General features: G+C 58.6%; 1 protein-coding gene across 5 annotated transcripts in view; it reads left to right on the top strand.

Moving 5' to 3' along the window:
• The window catches only part of LOC138473193 (VPS10 domain-containing receptor SorCS1-like), a 3,088,785-nt gene that overhangs the window by 1,410,124 nt on the left and 1,651,285 nt on the right, over window positions 1-27,376 (top strand). The window lies entirely within an intron of this gene.

Genomic DNA, 27,376 nt, shown 5'->3' with positions numbered 1-27,376 from the left:
CCAGCAGTGCAGGGGCAGCCTCCACCAGGCCCCCACTCATGTCTCCCACCACCCCCACCCCCCAGCCACCAGGGGCAGCCTCCACCAGGCCCCCACTCATGTCTCCCACCACCCCCAACCCCCAGCAGTGCAGGGGCACCCTCCACCAGGCCCCCACTCATGTCTCCCACCCACCCCCACCCCCCAGCCACCATGGGCACCCTCCACCAGGCCCCCACTCATGTCTACCACCACCCCCACCCCCCAGCAGTGCAGGGGCACCCTCCACCAGGCCCTCACTCATGTCTCCCACCACCCCCACCCCCCAGCAGTGCAGGGGCACCCTCCACCAGGCCCCCACTCATGTCTCCCACCCAACCCCACCCCCCAGCCACCATGGGCACCCTCCACCAGGCCCCCACTCATGTCTCCCACCACCCCCACCCCCCAGCAGTGCAGGGGCACACTCCACCAGGCCCCCACTCATGTCTCCCACCACCCCCACCCCCCAGCAGTGCAGGGGCACCCTCCACCAGGCCCCCACTCATGTCTCCCACCACCCCCACCCCCCAGCAGTGCAGGGGCACACTCCACCAGGCCCCCACTCATGTCTCCCACCACCCCCACCCCCCAGCAGTGCAGAGGCACCCTCTACCAGCCCACCACTCATGTCCCCCTGCACCCCCACCCCTCAGCAGTCATGGGGCAGCCTCCACCAGGCCCCCACTCATGTCCCCTTGCACCCCCACCCCCCAGCAGTCATGGGGCACCCTCCACCAGGCCCCCAATCATGTCTCCCACCACCCCCACCCCCCAGCATCCAGGGGCACCCTCCACCAGGCCCCCACTCATGTCTCCCACCACCCCCACCCCCCAGCAGTGCAGGGGCACCCTCCACCAGGCCCCCACTCATGTCTCCCACCACCCCCACCCCCCAGCAGTGCAGGGGCACCCTCCACCAGGCCCCCACTCATGTCCCCTATCACCACCACCCCCCAGCCACCAGGGGCAGCCTCCACCAGGCCCCCACTCATGTCTACCACCACCCCCACCCCCCAGCAGTGCAGGGGCACCCTCCACCAGGCCCCCACTCATGTCTCCCACCACCCCCACCCCCCAGCAGTGCAGGGGCACCATCCACCAGGCCCCCACTCATGTCTCCCACCACCCCCACCCCCCAGCAGTGCAGGGGCACCCTCCACCAGGCCCCCACTCATGTCTCCCACCCACCCCCACCCCCCAGCCACCATGGGCACCCTCCACCAGGCCCCCACTCATGTCTCCCACCACCCCCACCCCCCAGCAGTGCAGGGGCACCCTCCACCAGGCCCCCACTCATGTCTCCCACCACCCCCACCCCCCAGCAGTGCAGGGGCACCCTCCACCAGGCCCCCACTCATGTCTCCCACCACCCCCACCCCCCAGCAGTGCAGGGGCACCCTCCACCAGGCCCCCACTCATGTCCCCTATCACCACCACCCCCCAGCCACCAGGGGCAGCCTCCACCAGGCCCCCACTCATGTCTCACACCACCCCCACCCCCAGCCACCATGGGCACCCTCCACCAGGCCCCCACTCATGTCTCCCACCACCCCCACCCCCCAGCCACCATGGCCAGCCCCCACCAGGCCCCCACTCATGTCTCCCACCACCCCCACCCCCCAGAAGTGCATGGGCAGCCTCCACCAGGCCCCCACTCATGTCTACCACCACCCCCACCCCCCAGCCACCATGGGCACCCTCCACCAGGCCCCCACTCATGTCTCCCACCACCCCCACCCCCCAGCCACCATGGGCACCCTCCACCAGGCCCCCACTCATGTCTCCCACCACCCCCACCCCCCAGCCACCAGGGGCACCCTCCACCAGGCCCCCACTCATGTCTCCCACCCACCCCCACCCCCCAGCCACTATGGGCACCCTCCACCAGGCCCCCACTCATGTCTCCCACCACCCCCACTCCCCAGCAGTGCAGGGACACCCTCCACCAGGCCCCCACTCATGTCCCCTATCACCACCACCCCCCAGCCACCAGGGGCAGCCTCCACCAGGCCCCCACTCATGTCTCCCTCAACCCCCACCCCCCAGCAGTGCAGGGGCACCCTCCACCAGGCCCCCACTCATGTCTCCCACCACCCCCACCCCCCAGCAGTGCAGGGGCAGCCTCCACCAGGCCCCCACTCATGTCTCCCACCACCCCCACCCCCCAGCAGTGCAGGGGCAGCCTCCACCAGGCCCCCACTCATGTCTCCCACCACCCCCACCCCCCAGCAGTGCAGGGGCACCCTCCACCAGGCCCCCACTCATGTCTCCCACGACCCCCACCCCCCAGCCACCATGGGCAGCCTCCACCAGGTCCTCACAATCCCCAATCATGTGCGTTATGGTCAGCCTCCACAGCCAAAAAGCCCTACCAAGTAACCCATTCACCCACATGGAAATAGAAATTGCATGTTACACCCCCAATGTTCATAAAGCAAATGAACCCATGTCCGTCACACACAATGGTTGCAATTGAATGGGAAAACACCCAACATAAAATGCATGAAACCAATGAGATGATACCACACGGTGAAGTATGAAAACAAAATTGTATTAAAAAAAAAGAATGGAAATGAAATCAAACAAACTACAATGGCAAAGAAAAAAAGAGAAGCTGCATGTCCGTCTAAAAAAATAAAAACTACTAATACAAATTCAAAAAAATGTCGTCCAAAGTCACATCAAAAATGAAATCAATCCAATGGAGAACTATGTACAAAACATCCAAGGGTCCATGAGCCCAACTGAACAAAGGAAACCTACAAAAAACCCTAACTAAAATGCAACTATATACAAAAAGTGGAGCAGTGTCCATCGACTCCAAATCATAATAAGAAAGAAAGGAAACCTAAAACTAAAGAACTATATACAAAAGCGGCGGGCAAGTCCAGCGGCTCACTCCGTGGTGTTCCGGGCCAGGGCATCATCGAACTCCTGTTCGATGTCCCGGAGGCGGTCCTGTTCCATGGCCCCGAGGGTCCGCAGGGACGACGCCGTGTCCTCCTCCAACCCCCTGCGGATTGCCTCAAGGCACTCGGCCCGCCTCAGTTCCCTCCGCATGGAGTTCTCCACCCTGACCATTGTGAGCCGCGCCTCTTCCGCCCGCCGCCGCTCCGCACCTATGGAGTGGCCCAACCGCTGCCACAAGGAAGACACTCTCTGTCCTGGGTCCTCCTGCCCTCCGGCCGATGCCTGCCCCTCCGATGTCGAAGGCCCCGAGCCTTCATGGCTCCCACCATGTTGCTGCTGCTGCTCTGCCTCTGCCCGTGCACTGCCTCCTGCTGCCTGCACATCCTCCGCCGGCTGGGGTGCAGTTGTTGATGTGGCCACCCCTGCTGGACCTCCGACTCCCGACTGTGGCAGGGATGCCTCCTCCACCAGCCTGGCCGCACCGTCAGAGGCAGCTCCACAGGGCACCCAGGTGACTGATCGGTGGGAAGATGGCACCGCGGGCGACTGCCGCGTAGGGGGTCCAGTTGAGGAGGGGGTCGGAGCAAGCCCCATCAGACGGAGGAATCCGGCCTGCGTGACCTGTCCCAGCAGGCTGACGTGGTCAACGAGCCATTCGAGATGACGTGCAGTCTCTCCATGAAAAGACTGCAGGTCACCTCGCATGGCCTGTTGACGCAACGCCACACCAGCCAGGACAGGCTCAACCCGGACCTGGATGGCCACGTCCGCAGGCAGAGGAAGGGGTCTGGACGTAGGCATCCCTGCTGGTGCAAGATGATGCAGGGACAGGATCGGGGACAGGATTGCACACAGGCACCTCCGCGGCGGCCTGTGCTGCCTCCTGTCCCTGGTCCTGCACTGCACCACTAGCACCAGTGGAATCCCCATCTCCAGACCCCGTCTCTGGTGCTTGCACGGCCTCCTCCTCCACCAAACCCCCCACCAACCAGGATGACTCCGTGCCATCTTCCCCTGTTGGGCCCTGTGGGGTCCCAGCTGCCACTTCTGCTGCCGAGGAGTCCAACTCCAACCTCCGCCTCTTGGACCTCCCCCCGGCAGCTGCGGGCTGGGACGCGGCACCGGACTCCTCACTCCCCGACGAGATGACAACACGGGAGGGGAGCCGGGCCTTGCGTCTCCGGCTGGCGGTGGGATCCCCGCCACTGTGCTCCACAGCACCTTCTCCGCCCTCTTCATCAGTTGACGCTGCAGACAGGGAGAAACAAAACACAGGCATCAGGGCACTGTAAAATCGACACATACACACATGACAGTTGCACATGAGTGGCATTGGCAAACCTCAGACATGTCATCACAATCCCCAACACACATGTCATTACAACTCGCACACATGAGCCATACCACAGCCATATCGCAACTGCCACCACCATCCCTACACATACAACTGCATGAGCAGCCAAAGGGGAGCCAGACATCACCTGCAACACAGGAAGTGCACCACACATGTACACACACCACCACACTTGCATGCATGTGTACACCTCTGCCAAGTGTCGCACTGTTCAGACGGGCATCCATGTCACATCTGCCAATCAGGCTTCCACATACCGCTGTCACATGCATCCATGTTGCATCACTGTTGCACCCTTGTCAAATACACACACATGCACATGTACACAGTGCTCATACATGCAGCCGAAAACAACATACATGCGTGACATCACGGACATGTCTACTTACATACACATTCATCCAAACATGTGTGCACGCACAACTGCATTTGGCATGCAAGCCTACACACACAAGCACCATCCATGTCTCACACATTACAGCCCTCGCATGTGTCAGCCCCACGGCCCTGTACACCCCCACCCATACTCGACCCCATACAAACAGATGTGCAACCTGCACAATACCGAATAATCACCACACGCACTGCTCACAATCAGGATGCATGTACACTCACCGCTCGACTCCAGACGGGTCTTCTTCTCCAGGACCTGGACGTGGAGCGCTGGGGATATGCGTTCCAGGACCCTCATCTGTTCTTCCGACAAGTGGCCCCGGCGCCTCTTGGCATCCGCTGCCTTCAAGAGGCGCCGGGCCTTGTTCAGGGTCCTGGACCTGAAGTCCTCCCAGCGCTTCCTGACATGTTGTAAGTCGCGGACTGCCACCCCCTCCGCGTTGATGGCAGTCACGATGTCAGTCCAGATCCGAGTCCGTCCTTCCTTGTCGGCGCGGGAACTTCCGAAGAGGGCATCATACTGCCCCAGGACTTGCTCCACCAGGACACCAACTTCGGTGGCACTGAAGCTGGTGCCCCTCTGCCTCTCTGGCCGGGGGTTGTCAGTGGTCACAGATGGTGTTTGCCCCGACATGACAACCCCAGAGGCATGAGTGGGTGGGCAACTGGGTCCTGGGGCTGGGCTGTGGAGCGATGGAATCCCAGTCGGGAGTCTTCAGTTCCAGCAGGGGTGGTCACAGCAACAGCACCCCTGGCTGATGTGCAGGCAGCAAATGGCATTGCACGTGGGCAGCAGGCAGTCAGGCAGCAGCAGATGGCAGGTGGGAGCGTGCTTGGGGCTCTGGGGGGCAGTAGTTCGGCCTTCTGGGCAGGAGCGTGGTCTTCCGTGTGCTTACGCGTGGCCAGCTTGGTATGGAGTGATTTGGCACGTGAAAATCCTGCACGTCAGCGTGAAAATCGAGGAAAGGCCCTTAGCGCGTAAGCGCGTCAGCACGCATACGCGATTCTATTGGACCAAAGGCCCCCAGCGCGTAAACGCGTCAGCACGCATACGCGATTTTATTGGACCAAAGGCACTCACCGCGTAAGCGCGTCTGTGACGTGACCCGCACGGGTGTTTCCCACACAGCACGTGATGACAGAGCACACGTGGAAAGACTGCACGTCAGAGTTTCGTCGCGTGTAATTGGACAGCACGTCAGAGTGTCATCGCGTGTAATTGGACAAAAGTGCGCGTACACGCGATTGGCCTATGTACGTGTATATCAGGGGTGCGCGGGCACTTACACACGCAAGTACGTCAGCGCACCTGTATCCCGGGGTGCGCGGGAATTTCCACACGCTATTGGACTGGGTACTGGATTTCAGGGGTGCGCGGGTCACACGCTAGCCTACAACACGCGCAACGCATAAATTTGCGCGCTAACAAAATAACAAGCTCAGACCCAGGATGAACATACCGTTCCTAGCAGCAGTGGGCATGGGCTACCAAAGGAGGAGAAGGAGGATAGTCAGGGACAGAATATTCACACCCAGAACCAGCCTTTTCGGGATGCCTGATGACCAGGTGCATGGGAGGTACAGGTTTCCACCACACATTATACTGGACCTGGTGAGTGAGTGGGAGGATGACCTCACATCACCCACCCTGTGCTCCCAAGCACTCAGCCCCCTGGAGAAGGTCCTCAATGTACTGCACTTCTTAGCCACTGGATCATTTCAGCGGACAAGTGCCATTGTGGGTGGTGTATCACAGGCCACCCAGTCACGCTGCCTACACCAGGTCTTGAACATCATCACTGCACGCCCATCAGTCCGCAGGCACATATACCTGCCCAGAACACCTGCAGAAAGGCATGCTGCCGCCCTGGATTTTTACGGTGTGGCACGATTCCCCAAAGTGCTAGGTGCCGTCGACTGCACCCATGTGGCTCTACGTCCCACCAGGGCATCAGAGCACATCTATAGGAACCGCAAGCACTGGCATTCCATCAACGTGCAGGTAGTATGTAATGCCAAGGGAATCATCACCTCAGTATATGCCAACTATCCCGGGTCAACCCACGACAGCTTCATTTACCGAATGTCCACCCTAAACCGGGACATAGAAGCTGGGCGGCATGGCGATACATGGCTGCTTGGTGAGTATGAATGCCACTGCACATGCATGCATGTCAGATACTGAGCAAGGTCACAACCCCACCAATGATACCAATCACCACCTCCACAGGGGACAGTGCCTACCCTCTCAGCCCCCACATGATGACGCCAATTCGGAAACCCCACCACGCCACCCCAGGTAAGATATAACACAGCCCACATTACAACCCGGGGCATAGTGGAGCGCACATTCGGAGTGCTAAAGTCACGCTTTCGCTCCCTTGACCGTTCTGGGGGGCAGCTGTTGTACGCTCCCCCAGTAGTGTGCAGGATCATAGTGGCAGCATGTGTCCTGCAAAACGTTGGAAAGGGCACGGGGGGAGGCAGCCCGTACACAGCTAGTGGCTAATTACTTCACATAGAAATCACACCCCTGTGGAGTGCACACTGCCCTGGCACATTCCATCTGACAATCAATGATGACTCAACCTGACACTGATCCTGAATGTCTGGAGAATCAACCGTGAAAACCATATCAGCCTGAGATTGTTCACCTGGAAGTGTCACAATGTGTGCATCCCTACCCACACAGACACCACCAATGCAGTTTTGTGAAGTAACACATTCAAGCAGCTAAAATGAATACCCACTTGCAAAATGCAACAAGAGGACAGTGCCATGTCAGCCAACCCATCCCCAGCACCGCCACACGACACACCGTGCCATGTCATGCTATTTGCAGGTAAACAAAGTAATCCCCACAACATGACACTAGTGTCACAATGTAGAGTGTCCCTAATTGAAACTTGCAACACCTGAAATGCTCACAGTAATGCAGGACCAACAACAAACTTGAGCAGGTACTACCATTAACATGACATCACAAATGTTATATATTAGTAGTCTCACCACCTGGAAATGCCTGCACTCCCACCACTACCAACTGTGCAGTGTTGGGGCCATGTAGAGTTGTAGGTGCACTGCTGCCAACATGGACCCCATCTCCATACTAGAGGGCCTTGTGTAGACATGAGGAAGGGACCTGCAAATTGGGAGGTAGACACAGATGATGAGTTACACATCAATGCAACATGCAGTGTACAACACAGCAGCAATATGCACTAGGAATGTATACACAGTATTGACTAGACTACCCACACATGTAGTGGGAGTCCAATGTCACCATGTACGTCAATGTCACTTGGGCACACCCTTTGCAAGCCCATGGAAACGGGAAGCAGGAGGGGTGTGTGTGACTCAAACCCAAGCATCTGAACCAAATACATGACAAGCCTGCATGTGCCCAGCCACAATGCAGCGTATGCCCACAGGAACCACGGAAGCCAACAAATTGTCCCAAAAAAATTGGGAAAAAAATAATTAAAAATAACAATTAAAAATAAAAATAAAAATAAAAATAAAAATAAAAATAAAAAAAAATCAAAAATGGCCATTGATGGGCCCGGGGGGGTTGGGGAGGCCACCCAGGCGGTCCGAGGACAGGGTGCACACCAGAACCCACCTGTGTGGATCCTGGGAAAAAAAACACCTCCATGGGCTCATGGCCCACACGGCTACCCTATTGTGGGAGTATCACTGCTGTCGCTATTATCACCCTGTGCAGCTGCATCCGGAGGTGGTTGCACTATGGGAGGCAGCCCACGCAAGGCCCTAGTCTGCTCCTCCATGGCTGCAAGCATGCAGGTGTGGTAGGTCTGGTTCTGGAGGATGAGTGTGCGGAGGTCCCCATGCAACAACTCACGGGATGCCCGGACCTCCGCCCTCGTTGCCTGCATCTCAGCTGAGAGCGTACGGGTGAGACGCTCCAGCTGCTGTTCTGTCCTTTGGTGTGTTGAAGCCTCAAGCTCAACAAGAGTCGTCCTGAGGTGAAGGAGCTCCTGCCTCAGGGCTTCTCTGTGGCCCTGGGACTCAATGGAGATGGCCTCCTGCAGAGTCGCCAGTGCCGCCCGCCTGTCCCTGTTGGACCCCAACATGTCCTCCCTGTGTGACTGGCAGATGGAGTCGGTTGCCTGCTGTAGTCGCTCCATCAGCCTTTCAGGGGGGACAATGGAAGTGGCCACCCTATCCATGGCCTGAGCCATCATCTCGGATGATGCTGCCTGTTGGGTTGCCATACCGTAAATGGATTGCTCTCATGCGGTATTGCCAGGTGGCGTACGGCCACCACGTCGGCGGGCACCACACCTGTCTGGGGCAAGGCGAACTGCGCCTTGCTGTGCCGGCACTGCCTGAGGCTGCAGGACTGCATTCCCCCTCTGATCTGCTGGCCCAGGAACAGGATCAGATGTCGCGGAGTGTGACCCTGCATCTGTAACCACCAAAGGCGTAGCTGCCAACACTGACATCCCCATTGAGGGTTCTGACCCTGGTGCAGGTGGGTGGGACAGAACAGAATCCTTCCCTGGAACACTCACCTGCGACGGCACGTAGGTCTCATCCGAATCAACACCTGAGTACAGCTCGGGGGAGGTGCAGCCAGAGACACCCCTTGAGAGCACGACCTGCAGCAGTTGTGGGTTCTCACCCACCACCACACCACGTCCCTCACTGGTGGTTGGTCGGCCCTCGGACCCCTCCTGGGTCTGCACCATCTCCACAACCCCAGCAGTATCAGGTGCGTCTTCCCCTGCAAAGACATAAAAACAAAGAAATGGAAACGGGCATTAGCACCATGGCACACAATGAGGGCTGAGAAGCAAGAGAACCAGTACTTGATTGACACATGTCCCACATGACTAAAACCCTCCCATGCATGCACCCTCACTGCATATGAAGGGCAGGCAAATGGCACACACTGATGACACCAAGATGGAAGATGAACACATTTTCTGCATGCTGCCTGACAGTGGCATCACACATTGGCCTGTGATTGCCAGGTGAAACACACATGCCATCACACAGATGGCATGTACCATTGCTATTGAGTGAAGATGGAGAGGAGGGCAGCACCTATTCATTCAGTCCAGTTCCCGCATGTAATAGCTCTTCTAATTCAAACAGGTCAGATTTTTCACCTGGAGCTGCCAGTCCGAAATGGTCCAATTGCACAGGGACATGTGTGAACAAATGATATCCAGGTAACAAAGTCACTCCACTTTACCATAGCCATGTCAGATATGTGACTAGAGGACTGCGACATGCCTAGTAAAAGTGGTGGAATGCAAACAATCTGACTGAATGAACAGTGAAAAATAAGCAACAATGTTGTGGCAAGGTGACACTTCAAGGGCAACTGGCGTGCAGTTGGGCTAGTTGTCTACTGTTGGCAGAAGGGATACTGCTATGGCCAAATGCAGCTGCGCAGGATGTATTGCATGAAGCACATGGCTGACCCATACGACTCAGGCGCACACACTCTCACCTGGCACACAAACAGAAGCCCTCACACACACCATGCACATGGATGACACACACATGCATGTGCACTCACCGGACAATGCCTCGTAATCAGGCAGATCTCCCACGCCTTGGATCTGTTCCTCCGTGACGTAGGTCCCAGCGACTGACTCATGTGGAGTGAGTTCCATGTCTACTACTGGAGACCCACTTCCAGTCACTAGAGTTGCGGCATGACTTGAGGCCAGCTTACTCTTTGCCCTGCGCTTTAGGTCATTCCAGCGCTTATAGCAATCATTGGCTGTGCGCCTCACGATTCCAAGGGCACTTACGATGTCCGCAACGGTCTGCCAGTCTGCCTGGCGTTGTGCAGGTGTGGTCTTGGATGCTGCAACAATGACCATCTCGTTGTCATGTGCGGACACATACTCGACAAGTGCATTCAGTTCGTCATCCGTGAAGCTGGGCTTCCTCGACGGGCCGGACTGTGTAGCCGTGTCTGGGGCATCAGCCTGTGCCGGACGAGCACTCTTCCTCTTCCGCTTGGAAGGTGGTGGTGATCCTGAGTGTCCTGCGTCGCTCTGGACACTAGGGGCAGGAGCCCTGGTGGACTCTGTATCAGGAGTGTGGGATTGCACACTCAGCATGGGAGTTGGTGCAGGCATTGGCTCAAGTGTGATGGTGTCAGGGGGAATGTCAGCAGGATGGACTAGGACCGACACTGTCCTGGCTGGGTGTGTGAGGGCTGGGGTGGATGGAGCCGCAGCTGCCCCTGGAGCCTCTCCGCCATGCCTACTTGGGGCAGCAGATGACCTTGCTGCCCCAGATGCACGTGGCATGGTGACATCAACGTGCACCAGCGCACGTGTCATAGGCCTGCTGACCTGGAAGTCAGCCATGGAGTCAGCCAGGTCTGGTGCCACAATGGGCTGGTCCAACAAGGGCTGAGCATGATGGTGTCAGCCACATCAGCCTCAACGGGAGGGGGGGGGATTATGGGTGCCCTTGACTGGTCCTCCACACATGGGGGGACAGGCTCATCCTGCAAGTAACGACCACGTCCCCTACCGGATCCACCACGGCCACCACTTGTGGCTCTTCCACCTTTGCCACCCTTACGGAATCCTCGCCTCCCAGCCATGGCACTGATGTAAATGTGCGTATGGGAGTGGCTGTAAACTATTGTCCTGGGCAATTGGGGGTCAAAGGTGTTGGGTACCAGATGGTAATTGTACCCTAGTGCTCTTGCAAGGCTGAATGTAACCCCTGGGGAAAGATGACGGGTCACGCTACGCACAGGAGCCCCAAAAAAGGGAGATGACGTGCACGCAACCCCTCCTAGACCACGTGTGCAGAAAGAAAAAGCTGCACTACGCTGTGGCACCCAGTAACACAAGAATGAACGTATGCGTGTCACACGCAGCCTAGAATGACCTCTGAAGGGGTAGGCTACACACGGGGCAAGCACAGATGTTAGGTGCGTGCGTGACTCACCGTCTGCCAGGTAAAAGAGCGTGAAAAAGGAGCGCGTTTGGTTGGCAACACCCCCGCCAAAAGAAGATTTGTACGCTGTCTGAGGAGACAGGACAACAGTAGAAGGGAACACTGTTTGAGGGAACAGGCCCAGGTAAACCAGTAAAAGAGAAAAAAGAGAAAAAGCTGTCAGAGGTAACAGGGAATACGAACTTGAAACGCCGTGAAGTAAATCACGTGTGAAACGACAAGAAGTACAGAATTCACCCACTCGCTCGACACGAAAAGCACGTACAAGGAAATGGTGTTCTACACGTACCTTTTATACAGGCCCACACGTCCAGCGTCACTTACGCGGCGTGTACGCGCTAGGGCCATTTCCACCAATTACACGCTTTGTCACTTCTGCGTGTAGGGCCATTTCCACCAATTACACGCTTTGTCACTTCTGCGTGTAGGGCCATTTCCACCAATTACACGCTTTGTCACTGCCGCGTGTACGCGCTAGGCCCATTCCCACCAATTACACGCGATGACACTCTGACGTGCTGTCCAATTACACGCGATGACACTCTGACGTGCAGTCTTTCCACGTGTGCTCTGTCATCACGTGCTGTGTGGGAAACACCCGTGCGGGTCACGTCACAGACGCGCTTACGCGCTGAGGGCCTTTGGTCCAATAGAATCGCGTATGCGTGCTGACGCGTTTACGCGCTGAGGGCCTTTGGTCCAATAGAATCGCGTATGCGTGCTGACGCGCTTACGCGCTAAGGGCCTTTCCTCGATTTTCACGCTGACGTGTAGGATTTTCACGTGCCAAATCACTCCGTACCAAGCTGGCCACGCGTAAGCACACGGAAGACCACGCTCCTGCCCAGAAGGCCGAACTACTGCCCCCCAGAGCCCCGAGCACGCTCCCACCTGCCATCTGCTGCTGCCTGACTGCCTGCTGCCCGCGTACACTGCCATTTGCTGCCTGCACATCAGCCAGGGGTGCTGTTGCTGTGACCACCCCTGCTGGAACTGAAGAATCCCGACTGGGATTCCATCGCTCCACAGCCCAGCCCGAGGACCCAGTTGCCCACCCACTCCTGCCTCTGGGGTTGTCATGTCGGGGCAAACACCATCTGTGCCCACTGACAACCCCCGGCCAGAGAGGCAGAGGGGCACCAGCTTCAGTGCCACCGAAGTTGGTGTCCTGGTGGAGCAAGTCCTGGGGCAGTATGATGCCCTCTTCGGAAGTTCCCGCGCCGACAAGGAAGGACGGACTCGGATCTGGACTGACATCGTGACTGCCATCAACGCGGAGGGGGTGGCAGTCCGCGACTTACAACATGTCAGGAAGCGCTGGGAGGACTTCAGGTCCAGGACCCTGAACAAGGCCCGGCGCCTCTTGAAGGCAGCGGATGCCAGGGGGCGCCGGGGCCACTTGTCGGAAGAACAGATGAGGGTCCTGGAACGCATATCCCCAGCGCTCCACGTCCAGGTCCTGGAGAAGCAGACCCGTCTGGAGTCGAGCGGTGAGTGTACATGCATCCTGATTGTGAGCAGTGCGTGTGGTGATTATTCGGTAGTGTGCAGGTTGCACATCTGTTTGTATGGGGTCGAGTATGGGTGGGGGTGTACAGGGCCGTGGGGCTGACACATGCGAGGGCTGTAATGTGTGAGACATGGATGGTGCTTGTGTGTGTAGGCTTGCATGCCAAATGCAGTTGTGCGTGCACACATGTTTGGATGAATGTGTATGTAAGTAGACATGTCCGTGATGTCACGCATGTATGTTGTTTTCGGCTGCATGTATGAGCACTGTGTACATGTGCATGTGTGTGTATTTGACAAGGGTGCAACAGTGATGCAACATGGATGCATGTGACAGCGGTATGTGGAAGCCTGATTGGCAGATGTGACATGGATGCCCGTCTGAACAGTGCGACACTTGGCAGAGGTGTACACATGCATGCAAGTGTGGTGGTGTGTGTACATGTGTGGTGCACTTCCTGTGTTGCATGTGATGTCTGGCTCACCTTTGGCTGCTCATGCTGTTGTATGTGTATGGATGGTGGTGGCAGTTGCGATATGGCTGTGGTATGGCTCATGTGTGCGAGTTGCAATGACATGTGTGTTGGGGATTGTGATGACATGTCTGAGGTTTGCCAATGCCACTCATGTGCAACTGTCATGTGTGTATGTGTCCATTGTACAGTGCCCTGATGCCTGTGTTTTGTTTCTCCCTGTCTGCAGCGTCAACTGATGAAGAGGGCGGAGAAGGTGCTGTGGAGCACAGCGGCGGGGTTCCCACCGCCAGCCGGAGACGCAAGGCCCGGCTCCCCTCCCGTGTTGTCATCTCGTCGGGGAGTGAGGAGTCCGGTGCCGCGTCCCAGGCCGCAGCTGCCGGGGGGAGGTCCAAGAGGCGGAGGTTGGAGTTGGACTCCTCGGCAGCAGAAGGGGCAGCTGGGACCCCACAGGGCCCAACAGGGGAAGATGGCACGGAGTCATCCAGTTTGGTGGGGGGTTTGGTGGAGGAGGAGGCCGTGCAAGCACCAGAGACGGGGTCTGGAGGTAGGGATCCCACTGGTGCTAGTGGTGCAGTACAGGACCAGGGACAGGAGGCAGCACAGGCCGCCGCGGAGGTGCCTGTGTGCAATCCTGTCCCCGATCCTGTCCCTGCATCATCTTGCACCAGCAGGGATGCCTACGTCCAGACCCGTTTTCAGGCAGGGGATGAGCTGACGTCAACTGGCCTTCCTCTGCCTGCGGACGTGGCTATCCAGGTCCGGGTTGAGCCTGTCCTGGCTGGTGTGGCGTTGCGTCAACGAGCCATGCGAGGTGACCTGCAGTCTTTTCATGGAGAGACTGCACGTCATCTCGAATGGCTCGTTGACCACGTCAGCCTGCTGGGACAGGTCACCCAGGCCGGATTCCTCCGTCTGATGGGGCTTGCTCCGACCCCCTCCTCAACTGGACCCCCTACGCGCCAGTCATCCTCTGTGCCATATTCCCACCCATCAGTCACCTGGGTGCCCTGTGGAGCTGCCTCTGACGGTGCGGCCAGGCTGGTGGAGGAGGCATCCCTGCCACAGTCGGGAGTCGGAGGTCCAGCAGGGGTGGCCACATCAACAACTGCACCCCAGCCGGCGGAGGATGTGCAGGCAGCAGGAGGCAGTGCACGGGCAGAGGCAGAGCAGCAGCAGCAACATGGTGGGAGCCATGAAGGCTCGGGGCCTTCGACATCGGAGGGGCAGGCATCGGCCGGAGGGCAGGAGGACCCAGGACACAGAGTATCTTCCGTGTGGCAGCAGTTGGGCCACGCCTTAGGTGCGGAGCGGCGGCGGGCGGAAGAGGCGCTGCTCACAATGGTCAGGGCGGAGAACTCCATGCGGAGGGCCCTGAGGCGGGGCGAGTGCCTCGAGGCAATCCGCAGGTGGTTGGAGGAGGACACGGCGTCGTCCCTGCGGACCCTCGGGGCCATGGAACTGGACCGCCTCCGGGACATCGAACAGGAGTTCGATGATGCCCTGGCCCGGAACACCACGGAGTGAGCTGCTGGACTTGCCCGCCGCCTTTGTATATAGTTCTTTAGTTTTAGGTTTCCTTTCTTTTTTATTATGATTTGGAGTCGACAGACACTGCTCCACTTTTTGTATATAGTTGCATTTTAGTTAGGTTTTTTTGTAGGTTTCCTTTGTTCAGTTGGGCTCATGGAACCTTGGAAGTTTTTTACATGTTTCTTAATTGGATAGATATTTTTTTACATTTGACTTTGGACGACATTTTTTTGGATTCGGATTTGCTGTTTTTTTTTTATACGGACATGCAGCTTATTTTTTCTCATTCCCATTGTAGTTTGTTTCATTTCTTTAGCATTCTTTCTTTTTTTCAATACAATTTTGTTTTCATACTTCACTGTGTGGTATCATCTCATTGGTTTCATGCTTGTCATGTTGGGTGTGTTCCCATTCAATTGCAACCATTGTGTGTGACGGACATGGGTTCATTGGCTTCATGAACATTGGGGGTGTAACATGTAATTTCCATTTCCATGTGGGTGAATGGGTTACTTGGTAGGGCTTTTTGGCTGTGGAGGCTGACCATAACGCACATGATTGGGGATTGTGAGGACCTGGTGGAGGGTGCCCCTGGATGCTGGGGGGTGGGAGTGCAGGGGGACATGAGTGGGGGCCTGGTGGAGGGTGCCCCTGCACTGCTGGGGGGTGGGGGTGGTGGGAGACATGAGTGGGGGCCTGGTGGAGGCTGCCCCTGCACTGCTGGGGGGTGGGGGTGGTGGGAGGCATGAGTGGGGGCCTGGTGGAGGGTGCCCTTGGTGGCTGGGGGGTGGGGGTGCAGGGGGACATGAGTGGGGGCCTGGTGGAGGGTGCCCCTGGTGGCTAGGGGGGGGGGTGGTGGGAGACATGGGTGGGGGCCTGGTGGAGGGTGCCCCTGCACTGCTGGGGGGTGGGGGTGGTGGGAGACATGAGTGACCCCTGGTGGAGGGTGCCCCTGGATGCTGGGGGGTGGGGGTGCAGGGGGACATGAGTGGGGGCCTGGTGGAGGGTGCCCCTGGTGGCTGGGGGGTGGGGGTGGTGGGAGACATGGGTGGGGGCCTGGTGGAGGGTGCCCCTGGTGGCTGGGGGGTGGGGGTGGTGGGAGACATGAGTGGGGGCCTGGTGGGGGCTGGCCATGGTGGCTTGGGGGTGGGGGTGGTGGGAGACATGGGTGGGGGCCTGGTGGAGGGTGCCTCTGGTGGCTGGGGGGTGGGGGTGGTGGTAGACATGAGTGGGGCCCTGGTGGAGGGTGCCCCTGCACTGCTGGGGGGTGGGGGTGGTGGGAGACATGAGTGGGGGCCTGGTGGAGGCTGCCCCTGCACTGCTGGGGGTGGGGGTGGTGGGAGACATGAGTGGGGGCCTGGTGGAGGGTGCCCCTGGTGGCTGGGGGGTGGTGGTGGTGGTAGACATGAGTGGGGGCCTGGTGGGGGCTGGCCATGGTGGCTGGGGGGTGGGGGTGGTGGGAGACATGGGTGGGGGCCTGGTGGAGGGTGCCCCTGGTGGCTGGGGGGTGGGGGTGGTGGTAGACATGAGTGGGGGCCTGGTGGAGGGTGCCCCTGCACTGCTGGGGGGTGGGGGTGGTGGGAGACATGAGTGGGGGCCTGGTGGGGGCTGCCCATGGTTGCTGGGGGGTGGGGGTGGTGGTAGACATGAGTGGGGGCCTGGTGGAGGCTGCCCCTGCACTGCTGGGGGGTGGGGGTGGTGGGAGACATGGGTGGGGGCCTGGTGGAGGGTGCCTCTGGTGGCTGGGGGGTGGGGGTGGTGGTAGACATGAGTGGGGGCCTGGTGGAGGGTGCCCCTGCACTGCTGGGGGGTGGGGGTGGTGGGAGACATGAGTGGGGGCCTGGTGGAGGGTGCCCCTGGATGCTGGGGGGTGGGGGTGCAGGGGGACATGAGTGGGGGCCTGGTGGAGGGTGCCCCTGGTGGCTGGGGGGTGGGGGTGGTGGGAGACATGGGTGGGGGCCTGGTGGAGGGTGCCCCTGCACTGCTGGGTGTGGGGGTGGTGGGAGACATGAGTGGGGGCCTGGTGGAGGGTGCCCCTGCACTGCTGGGGGGTGGGGGTGGTGGGAGACATGAGTGGGGGCCTGGTGGAGGGTGCCCCTGGTGGCTGGGGGGTGGGGGTGGTGGGAGACATGAGTGGGGGCCTGGTGGAGGGTGCCCCTGGTGGCTGGGGGGTGGGGGTGCAGGGGGACATGAGTGGGGGCCTGGTGGAGGGTGCCCCTGGTGGCTGGGGGGTGGGGGTGGTGGGAGACATGGGTGGGGGCCTGGTGGAGGGTGCCCCTGCACTGCTGGGGGGTGGGGGTGGTGGGAGACATGAGTGGGGGCCTGGTGGAGGGTGCCCCTGCACTGCTGGGGGGTGGGGGTGGTGGGAGACATGAGTGGGGGCCTGGTGGAGGGTGCCCCTGGTGGCTGGGGGGTGGGGGTGGTGGGAGACATGAGTGGGGGCCTGGTGGAGGGTGCCCCTGGTGGCTGGGGGGTGGGGTTGGTGGGAGACACGAGTGGGGGCCTGGTGGAGGGTGCCCCTGCACTGCTGGGGGGTGGGGGTGGTGGGAGACATGAGTGGGGGCCTGGTGGAGGCTGCCCCTGCACTGCTGGGGGGTGGGGGTGGTGGTAGACATGAGTGGGGGCCTGGTGGAGGGTGCCCCTGCACTGCTGGGGGGTGGGGGTGGTGGGAGACATGGGTGGGGGCCTGGTGGAGGGTGCCCCTGGTGGCTGGGGGGTGGGGGTGGTGGTAGACATGAGTGGGGGCCTGGTGGAGGGTGCCCCTGCACTGCTGGGGGGTGGGGTGGTGGGAGACATGAGTGGGGGCCTGGTGGAGGGTGCCCCTGGATGCTGGGGGGTGGGGGTGCAGGGGGACATGAGTGGGGGCCTGGTGGAGGGTGCCCCTGGGGGGTGGGGGTGGTGGGAGACATGGGTGGGGGCCTGGTGGAGGGTGCCCCTGCACTGCTGGGGGGTGGGGGTGGTGGGAGACATGAGTGGGGGCCTGGTGGAGGGTGCCCCTGCACTGCTGGGGGGTGGGGGTGGTGGGAGACATGAGTGGGGGCCTGGTGGAGGCTGCCCCTGCACTGCTGGGGGGTGGGGGTGGTGGGAGACATGAGTGGGGGCCTGGTGGGGGCTGCCCATGGTGGCTGGGGGGTGAGGGTGGTGGGAGACATGAGTGGGGGCCTGGTGGAGGGTGCCCCTGCACTGCGGGGGGGTGGGGGTGGTGGGAGACATGAGTGGGGGCCTGGTGGGGGCTGGCCATGGTGGCTGGGGGGTGGGGGTGGTGGGAGACATGGGTGGGGGCCTGGTGGAGGGTGCCACTGGTGGCTGGGGGGTGGGGATGGTGGTAGACATGAGTGGGGGCCTGGTGGAGGGTGCCCCTGCACTGCTGGGGGGTGGGGGTGGTGGGAGACATGAGTGGGGGCCTGGTGGAGGCTGCCCCTGCACTGCTGGGGGGTGGGGGTGGTGGGAGACATGGGTGGGGGCCTGGTGGAGGGTGCCCCTGCACTGCTGGGGGGTGGGGGTGGTGGGAGACATGAGTGGGGGCCTGGTGGAGGGTGCCCCTGGTGGCTGGGGGGTGGTGGTGGTGGGAGACATGGGTGGGGGCCTGGTAGGGGCTGCCCATGGTGGCTGGGGGGTGGGGGTGGTGGGTGACATGGGTGCGGGCCTGGTGGTGGGTGCCCCTGGATGCTGGGGGGTGGGAGTGCAGGGGGACATGAGTGGGGGCCTGGTGGAGGGTGCCCCTGCACTGCTGGGGGGTGGGGGTGGTTGGAGACATGAGTGGGGGCCTGGTGGAGGGTGCCCCTGCACTGCTGGGGGGTGGGGCTGGTGGGAGAAATGAGTGGGGGCCTGGTGGAGGCTGCCCCTGCACTGCTGGGGGGTGGGGGTGGTGGGAGACATGAGTGGGGGCCTGGTGGAGGGTGCCCCTGGTGGCTGGGGGATGGGGGTGCAGGGGGACATGAGTGGGGGCCTGGTGGAGGGTGCCCCTGGTGGCTGGGGGGTGGGGGTGGTGGGAGACATGGGTGGGGGCCCGGTGGAGGGTGCCCCTGGTGGCTGGGGGGTGGTGGTGGTGGTAGACATGAGTGGGGGCCTGGTGGGAGCTGGCCATGGTGGCTGGGGGGTGGGGGTGGTGGGAGACATGGGTGGGGGCCTGGTGGAGGGTGCCCCTGGTGGCTGGGGGTGGGGGTGGTGGTAGACATGAGTGGGGGCCTGGTGGAGGGTTCCCCTGCACTGCTGAGGGGTGGGGGTGGTGGGAGACATGAGTGGGGGCCTGGTGGGGGCTGCCCATGGTGGCTGGGGGGTGGGGGTGGTGGTAGACATGAGTGGGGGCCTGGTGGAGGGTGCCCCTGCACTGCTGGGGGGTGGGGGTGGTGGGAGACATGGGTGGGGGCCTGGTGGAGGGTGCCCCTGGTGGCTGGGGGGTGGGGGTGGTGGTAGACATGAGTGGGGGCCTGGTGGAGGGTGCCCCTGCACTGCTGGGGGGTGGGGGTGGTGGGAGACATGAGTGGGGGCCTGGTGGAGGGTGCCCCTGGATGCTGGGGGGTGGGGGTGCAGGGGGACATGAGTGGGGGCCTGGTGGAGGGTGCCCCTGGGGGGTGGGGGTGGTGGGAGACATGGGTGGGGGCCTGGTAGAGGGTGCCCCTGCACTGCTGGGGGGTGGGGGTGGTGGGAGACATGAGTGGGGGCCTGGTGGAAGGTGCCCCTGCACTGCTGGGGGGTGGGGGTGGTGGGAGACATGAGTGGGGGCCTGGTGGAGGCTGCCCCTGCACTGCTGGGGGGTGGGGGTGGTGGGAGACATGAGTGGGGGCCTGGTGGGGGATGCCAATGGTGGCTGGGGGTGGTGGGAGACATGAGTGGGGGCCTGGTGGAGGGTGCCCCTGCACTGCTGGGGGGTGGGGGTGGTGGGAGACATGAGTGGGGGCCTGGTGGGGGCTGGCCATGGTGGCTGGGGGGTGGGGGTGGTGGGAGACATGGGTGGGGGCCTGGTGGAGGGTGCCCCTGGTGGCTGGTGGGTATGGGTGGTGGTAGACATGAGTGGGGGCCTGGTGGAGGGTGCCCCTGCACTGCTGGGAGGTGGGGGTGGTGGGAGACATGAGTGGGGGCCTGGTGGAGGCTGCCCCTGCACTGCTGGGGGGTGGGGGTGGTTATAGACATGGGTGGGGGCCTGGTGGAGGGTGCCCCTGCACTGCTGGGGGGTGGGGGTGGTGGGAGACATGAGTGGGGGCCTGGTGGAGGGTGCCCCTGCACTGCTGGGGGGTGGGGGTGGTGGGAGACATGAGTGGGGGCCTGGTGGGGGCTGGCCATGGTGGCTGGGGGGTGGGGGTGGTGGGAGACATGGGTGGGGGCCTGGTGGAGGGTGCCCCTGGTGGCTGGTGGGTATGGGTGGTGGTAGACCTGAGTGGGGGCCTGGTGGAGGGTGCCCCTGCACTGCTGGGAGGTGGGGGTGGTGGGAGACATGAGTGGGGGCCTGGTGGAGGCTGCCCCTGCACTGCTGGGGGGTGGGGGTGGTTATAGACATGGGTGGGGGCCTGGTGGAGGGTGCCCCTGCACTGCTGGGGGGTGGGGGTGGTGGGAGACATGAGTGGGGGCCTGGTGGAGGGTGCCCCTGGTGGCTGGGGGGTGGGGGTGGTGGGAGACATGCGTGGGGGCCTGGTGGGGGCTGCCCATGGTGGCTGGGGGGTGGGGGTGGTGGGTGACATGGGTGGGGGCCTGGTGGTGGGTGCCCCTGGATGCTGGGGGGTGGGGGTGCAGGGGGACATGAGTGGGGGCCTGGTGGAGGGTGCCCCTGCACTGCTGGGGGGTGGGGGTGGTGGGAGACATGAGTGGGGCCTGGTGGAGGGTGCCCCTGCACTGCTGGGGGGTGGGGGTGGTGGGAGACATGAGTGGGGGCCTGGTGGAGGCTGCCCCTGCACTGCTGGGGGTGGGGGTGGTGGGAGACATGAGTGGGGGCCTGGTGGAGGGTGCCCCTGGTGGCTGGGGGTGGGGGTGCAGGGGGACATGAGTGGGGGCCTGGTGGAGGGTGCCCCTGGTGGCTGGGGGGTGGGGGTGGTGGGAGACATGGGTGGGGGCCTGGTGGAGGGTGCCCCTGCACTGCTGGGGGGTGGGGGTGGTGGGAGACATGAGTGGGGGCCTGGTGGAGGGTGCCCCTGCACTGCTGGGGGGTGGGGGTGGTGGGAGACATGAGTGGGGGCCTGGTGGGGGCTGGCCATGGTGGCTGGGGGGTGGGGGTGGTGGGAGACATGCATTGTTGATCAGTAGTGCAAGGTGACATGTGGGGTGGCTGGGGGGCATGCCCATGGTGGATGGGCTGCCTGCGGGACATGAGCAGGGGTGCAGGGTAGTCCCCCGTGGTGTGGGCTGCCTGCAGGGGCCGTGGAGGTTGTGGAGCGTACACCTGGGAGGACCCACACGGCCAATTCACGTGTAGTACTCCCCAGAACCCCTGAAATACACATACCCTCCTGAAATCGCGTGTGGAACTTCCTGCGCACCCCTGAAATACACGTACCCTGCTGAAATCGCGTGTGGAACTTCCCGCGCACCCCTGAAATACACGTACCCTGCTGAAATCGCGTGTGGAACTACCCGCACACCCCTGAAATACACGTACCCTGCTCGCACTGGGCCAATCGCGTGTGGAACTTCCCGCGCACCCCTGAAATACACGTACCCTGCTGAAATCGCGTGTGGAACTTCCCGCGCACCCCTGGAATACACATACCCTGCTGAAATCGTGTGTGGAACTTCCCGCGCACCCCTGAAATACACGTACCCTGCTGAAATCGCGTGTGGAACTTCCCGCGCACCCATGGAATACACGTACCCTGCTCGCATAGGGCCAATCGCGTGTGGAACTTCCCGCGCACCCCTGAAATACACGTACCCTGCTGAAATCGTGTGTGGAACTTCCCGCGCACCCATGGAATACACGTACCCTGCTCGCACTGGGCCAATCGCGTGTGGAACTTCCCGCGCACCCCTGAAATACACGTACCCTGCCGAAATCGCGTGTGAGACTTCCCGCGCACCCCGGTATACATGCACACGTATTTTTTGTCAGCGGGTGTCCGTGTTTGTGGGTACCCCTTTGCACGTCATTTGTCCTGGAGGGCCACAGTATAGGACATTCATCATGGCTGTATATAGGTGCTATTTGTTGGCGCACCTTTTGGCGCACATTTCTTCCAGGCGCAGAGACGCTACCGCCTGCTTTCTTGTGGCGGTCGTGTTTGTGCCTGTGCGCTGGTTTGAGCGTGCGCTTTTTTGCCCTATTCTATTCCATGAATACGTGTTGTAGGCGAGCGTGTGGGCGTTCCGCGCACTTGTACCCTGTACTTCCCCCGTGACGCCCACGTTTTGACAAGTTGTTCCCCATTCCGAGTGTTACGCCCCGTGTTCCGCCTACTTTTGTTGCGTGCGCCGCGCTATGTGCGATTTTCGCTGTGGCCTGTGCGATTTTCGCTGTGACCTGGCGCACGCAGTTAGATGGCCTGTGCGCCAACGTGCGCCGCGCACTTTTCTATCGCACATCCGATGGTTTTCTCGCGCATGGCCTTCCATGAATCGATGTGCGCTGCTTTTCGTGCGATTTTCGTACTTGCACTGCGATTTTCGCTATTCCACTGCGATTCGCACGTTTTTGCCCACTTGCGCCGCGCTAATTATTCCATGAATCGGCCTACAAGGGTAGTACCCCAAAACTTAGCTGTCCTAAATCTGGTATGTTTGAGAACGACGGCTGTGGATGAGCGAAGGTTCCTCTCATTAGACTTAAAGGAATGGTTCGCCCAAAATTTTGTATTTCAAAAATAGATAGGCAATTTTAAACAAAATCGATTGGCAATTTTTTTTTTCCAAGTCCCTATGTAACATTTTGAGCAAATCAAGCTCAAAGAAAGCACATGGGGGCATCCATTTTGTGAAATGGATGCCCGCCACTGTGCTCGCTTTGGCTTTTGCGGCACTAATGAAGGAAAAGCCAGCCAGCTGTAGTAAACAAAAGCTACCACTGGGTGGCTTTTCCTTCATTGGTGCTGTACGCGGAGGACGGGGACCGGAGACTACAGGCAGAAAAGCTGCAGCTGCATCTCGGTAAGTGCTATTTTTTAAATAAAAATAAACACTAGCTGGAGGAGCCCGGAAAACTTAGAAATAAAACGGCAGCTTTAAAAACATTGTATTTATGTTTGTGGTCGCTTTTGAAGCGACTGCAAACATAAGTACAACGTTATTGTGTTTGAAAACACTGCAGTTTTTCTTTCCATGTTTCTCAGGCTCCTCCCGCTCGGAGGAGCCTGAGAAATTCTGAAAGAAAAACTGCAGCGTTTTCAAACACAACCGCGTGTGTTCCTGCCGGCCTTGGCTTTCACTTTGGGTCTCCGGTGCTCCCCCAGGACAGCACAGGAGACCCAAAGTGAAAGCCAAGGCAGGCAGAAACACACGCTGTTGTGTTTACATGCCGCAATGTTTCTGCCTACAGCTGATTTCCCATTTGGGGCTCTCGGGCTCCCCACGGGGGGCCCGAGAGCCCCAAATGGGAAATGCTAAATGCTGCAGTGTTTCTGCCTAAATCTGCTTTCCCATTTGGGGCTCTAGGGCTCCCCACGGGAGCCCTAGAGCTCCAAATGGGAAAGCAGATTTAGGCAGAAACACTAGACGGTTGGTTTCTGCAATACTAAATGCTGCAGTGTTTCTGCCTAAATCTGCTTTCCCATTTGGGGCTCTAGGGCTCCCCATGGGGGAGAAACACAAAGCAGTTGCGTTTGAAAATGCTGCGGTTTTTCTTTCTAAGTTTCTCAGCCTCTGAGGAGCCTGAGAAACTTAGAAAGAAAAACCGCAGCGTTTTCAAACACAATAACGTTGTATTTATGTTTGCGGTCGCTTCAAAAGTGACTGCAAACATAAATACAACGTTTTTCAAGCTGCAGTTTTATTTCTAAGTTTGCCGGGTTCCTCCAGCCCGGAAAACTTACAAAAAAAAACGCAGCTAGTGCTTATTTAAAAATAAAAATAAATAGCACTTACCGAGATGCAGCTGCAGCTTTTCTGCCTGCAGTCTCTGGTCCGCGTCCTCCGAGTCCCGGCACCAATGAAGGAAAAGCCACCCAGTGGTAGCTTTTGTTTACTACAGCTGGCTGGCTTTTCCTTCATTAGTGCCGCAAAAGCAAAAGCCAGCACAGGCGGGCATCCATTTCACGAAATGGATGGACCCATGTGCTTGCTTTTGCAAATTTTGAGCTTGAATTGCTGAAAATTTTACATAGGGACTTGAAAAAAAAAATGCCAATCGTTTTTTTTTTAATATTGCCTATCTATTTTTTAAATAAAAAAAATTGGGGGAACCATTCGTTTAATGCTAATCCGATTTGACAAATGTATGGGGTTGCTAAGGCTCAGACATTTGTGCGTAGTGGTCAGCACCTTATGTGTAATACGATGTTTTACTGGGAGCCAGTGAAGTTTCTTCCTAAAGGTGGTGATGTGGGTGCGGCGAGATTGGTTGAATATAGTGCGCACAGCATTGTTCTGGGCCACCTGTAAGGACTGGACGTTCATGAATGTAGTACCAGATAGAAGACTTTTGCAGTAATCTAATTGAGAATTTATCAGTGCTGAAGCTAGAAGAGCACAGTTTTTTTCAGTGATAAATGGGCAGATATATCCTATTCGCTTCTTAATTAGTCCACAGCTGGACCTTATGCTAGAGACATGAGATTTCATGGATAGTTCTTCATCCAGAACAACTCCTAGGGTCTTCATTTTCTTTTGGACAATGACAATGTTATCCGAGATAGGAAAACTGGCGTAGTTAGAGTCAAGTTTAGTCTGAGTGCTTTTGGAAGACGCTATTAGGTTCTCAGTCTTGGCACACGAAGTTTGGGCTGTGATCAAACGAATGCCAGTTCTCTACTTGAAATATGGATGACTGATAGGGTGAGAACACAGCACATAGACACTGCCTCAATATCTGAATTTCAAATTGAGGTAATTATTGAAGCAGAAACTGGAGAATAGTAGTACTAAACAAAAAAAGGGCTACGCTCGACAGTATGCTCATCCTCATAGGTTTTTTGGTCTGGTAATTTCTCGGTGATTATTATTGTTATTATTATTGTTATTATTATTGTTGTATTTATTGAGCACAGGCCTATCTTCGAGAAGCAACAAAGTACTTTACAGAGGTATACAACAATACAGATACATAACAGACCTGTTTAGAGAGGTATACAAAAGTGTAGATACATAACAGAGCACTTTACAGAGGTATGCAAGAGTACAGATGCATAATGGAACACTTTTCAGAGGTACACAACAGTACAGAAATAAAGTAGGGGGTGGAATACAGTGGGGCACAGAGGAGGGGTACAGCTGTACCAGGTGGCGGGGAGGAGAGGGTCAGGCTGAATCTAGCAAGTGAGGTGGCACGAGGGACGATACGATGGCCTAGGTGTTGAGACGCGGCGATTCCTTGAAGAGGTGCGTCTTGCATTCTGTTACTACCATTTCACAGCATGACTGAGTTCCAAGATTGCAGTGGAAGCAGAAGGTCCATTCACCTCCAGGACGTTTCTAGAGGTTAATCCTCCAATTAACTTCCAAAAATGGGCCAATTGCTGCTCACAGTTAATATGTAAAAAACCCAATGGAGGCCAAAAAGCTGGCTCAACATGACCACTTGGTCTGTTGCAGCTGAAGCCTGATGACACATTTTGGTAAGGAAATGTTGAGCCCCATTGTTCGTGTGTTGCATCATAACGGCCATATGTTTCTAACAGACCAAATGCAGAGTCCTAAATGAAGTCTCTTTTTTTGTCTTCTTTTGTTTAGCAACTCTAGGAGATCGTTTGTAAGATAACAACAAATAACATAACACAACCTGTGTACTCATAGGGGGTCATTGCGAGGTAGGCGGTAAGGGGTTAACGGCGCTGTTAAAGGTGCCAGAGCCATCAACCCCTTACCGCCCCATTACAATTCTGCTTATGGGAACCTGCTAAGGACGCCTGGTTTTACCAGGTGGCCTTAGCGGGTCCCGGGAGCAGATCAGGGTGCTAACAATGGGTCCATTATTAAAGCGCCCGTTGTTAGCACCCTCCCCATTCCCATTGAGCCCTATGGGGGCTCGAATGGGAATGGGGAATGGTTCCTCGAATGAGGAATTACCAGGACCTCCAAGGTCGGAATGGCCCAGTAATTTCTCATTTGAGGAACCCAGACCCAGTACACCGTAAGGGGGTAGCCATGCCGCTAATAGCGGCATGGTTACCTCCTACCTCATAATGACCCCCATAGTGTACAGTTTCACCCTAGGGAGAGGTGCTCCTGGCACTTGCAACATATGCCTAACATCCACTGAAGGATGTGATAAAATAGTGGAAGTTACTGCATATTTTTTCAAAAGGAGTATGTGTTTTTGTTGTATTAGATTCTCTGGGCAGGTCTACATGAGATGGCCTCCACTCCATTTTGGGTGGGGAGAAGACGGCCACCTCTACTTCCCACTACAAAATTCCCCCACGGTTTAGGGTGCTCCACAGACCCCCTAAAGTGCTGTCCATTTCGAATGTATTTCTTTGTTTACCCAACTCCCCTTGGTGCAGATGGGCACATTAGTGTGCCAATCTGCCACTAGGGTGCCCAAAACCTACTGCCCCACCCATTGGGTGGCCTGTCCAACATTTTGTGATGGCCCTCTCCCCCCCACACCGAATGGATTGGGGGGCACCTCATGCAGGCTTCCCTGGGGCCCCTACAAACGGCTGCATGAGGTGCCCCCCCTTCATTTGGGGTGGGGGAGAGGGCCAACAAAAAATGTGGCACAGCCCCCCCAGTGGGTGGGGCAGTAAGGTTTGGGCTGCCTGGGGGCAGATTGACACACCAAAGTGGCCATATGTGCCAAGGGAAGTTTGGTAAACAAAGAAAAAATTGAAAATGGTAGGCTGCATTTTAGGGGCACCGTAAACTGCCGGGGAATGTTGTGATGCAAAGGGGGGTGCACCTCTCCCGTCCACCCCAAATGGATGGGAGGCATCTAATGTAGCCCTCCCTGGGGGCAGATAAGGGAGGCATCTCATGCAGTCCTCCCTGGGGTCAGGTGTCCCTTCCTAGGAGCAGATATCTGTCCCCATGGAGGACTGCATGAGATGGTCCCCACTCCATTTTGGGTGGGTGGGATGAAGGCCACCACCGCTTCCCATTACAAAATTCCCCAGCCGTTCAGGGTGCCCCACAGCCCCCCCTAAAA

This window comes from Ambystoma mexicanum, chromosome 8 (assembly GCF_040938575.1).
Source record: "Ambystoma mexicanum isolate Mex_15411 chromosome 8, UKY_AmexF1_1, whole genome shotgun sequence".
Classification (NCBI taxonomy): domain Eukaryota; kingdom Metazoa; phylum Chordata; class Amphibia; order Caudata; family Ambystomatidae; genus Ambystoma; species Ambystoma mexicanum.
This window is presented reverse-complemented; position numbering and strand designations above follow the sequence as displayed.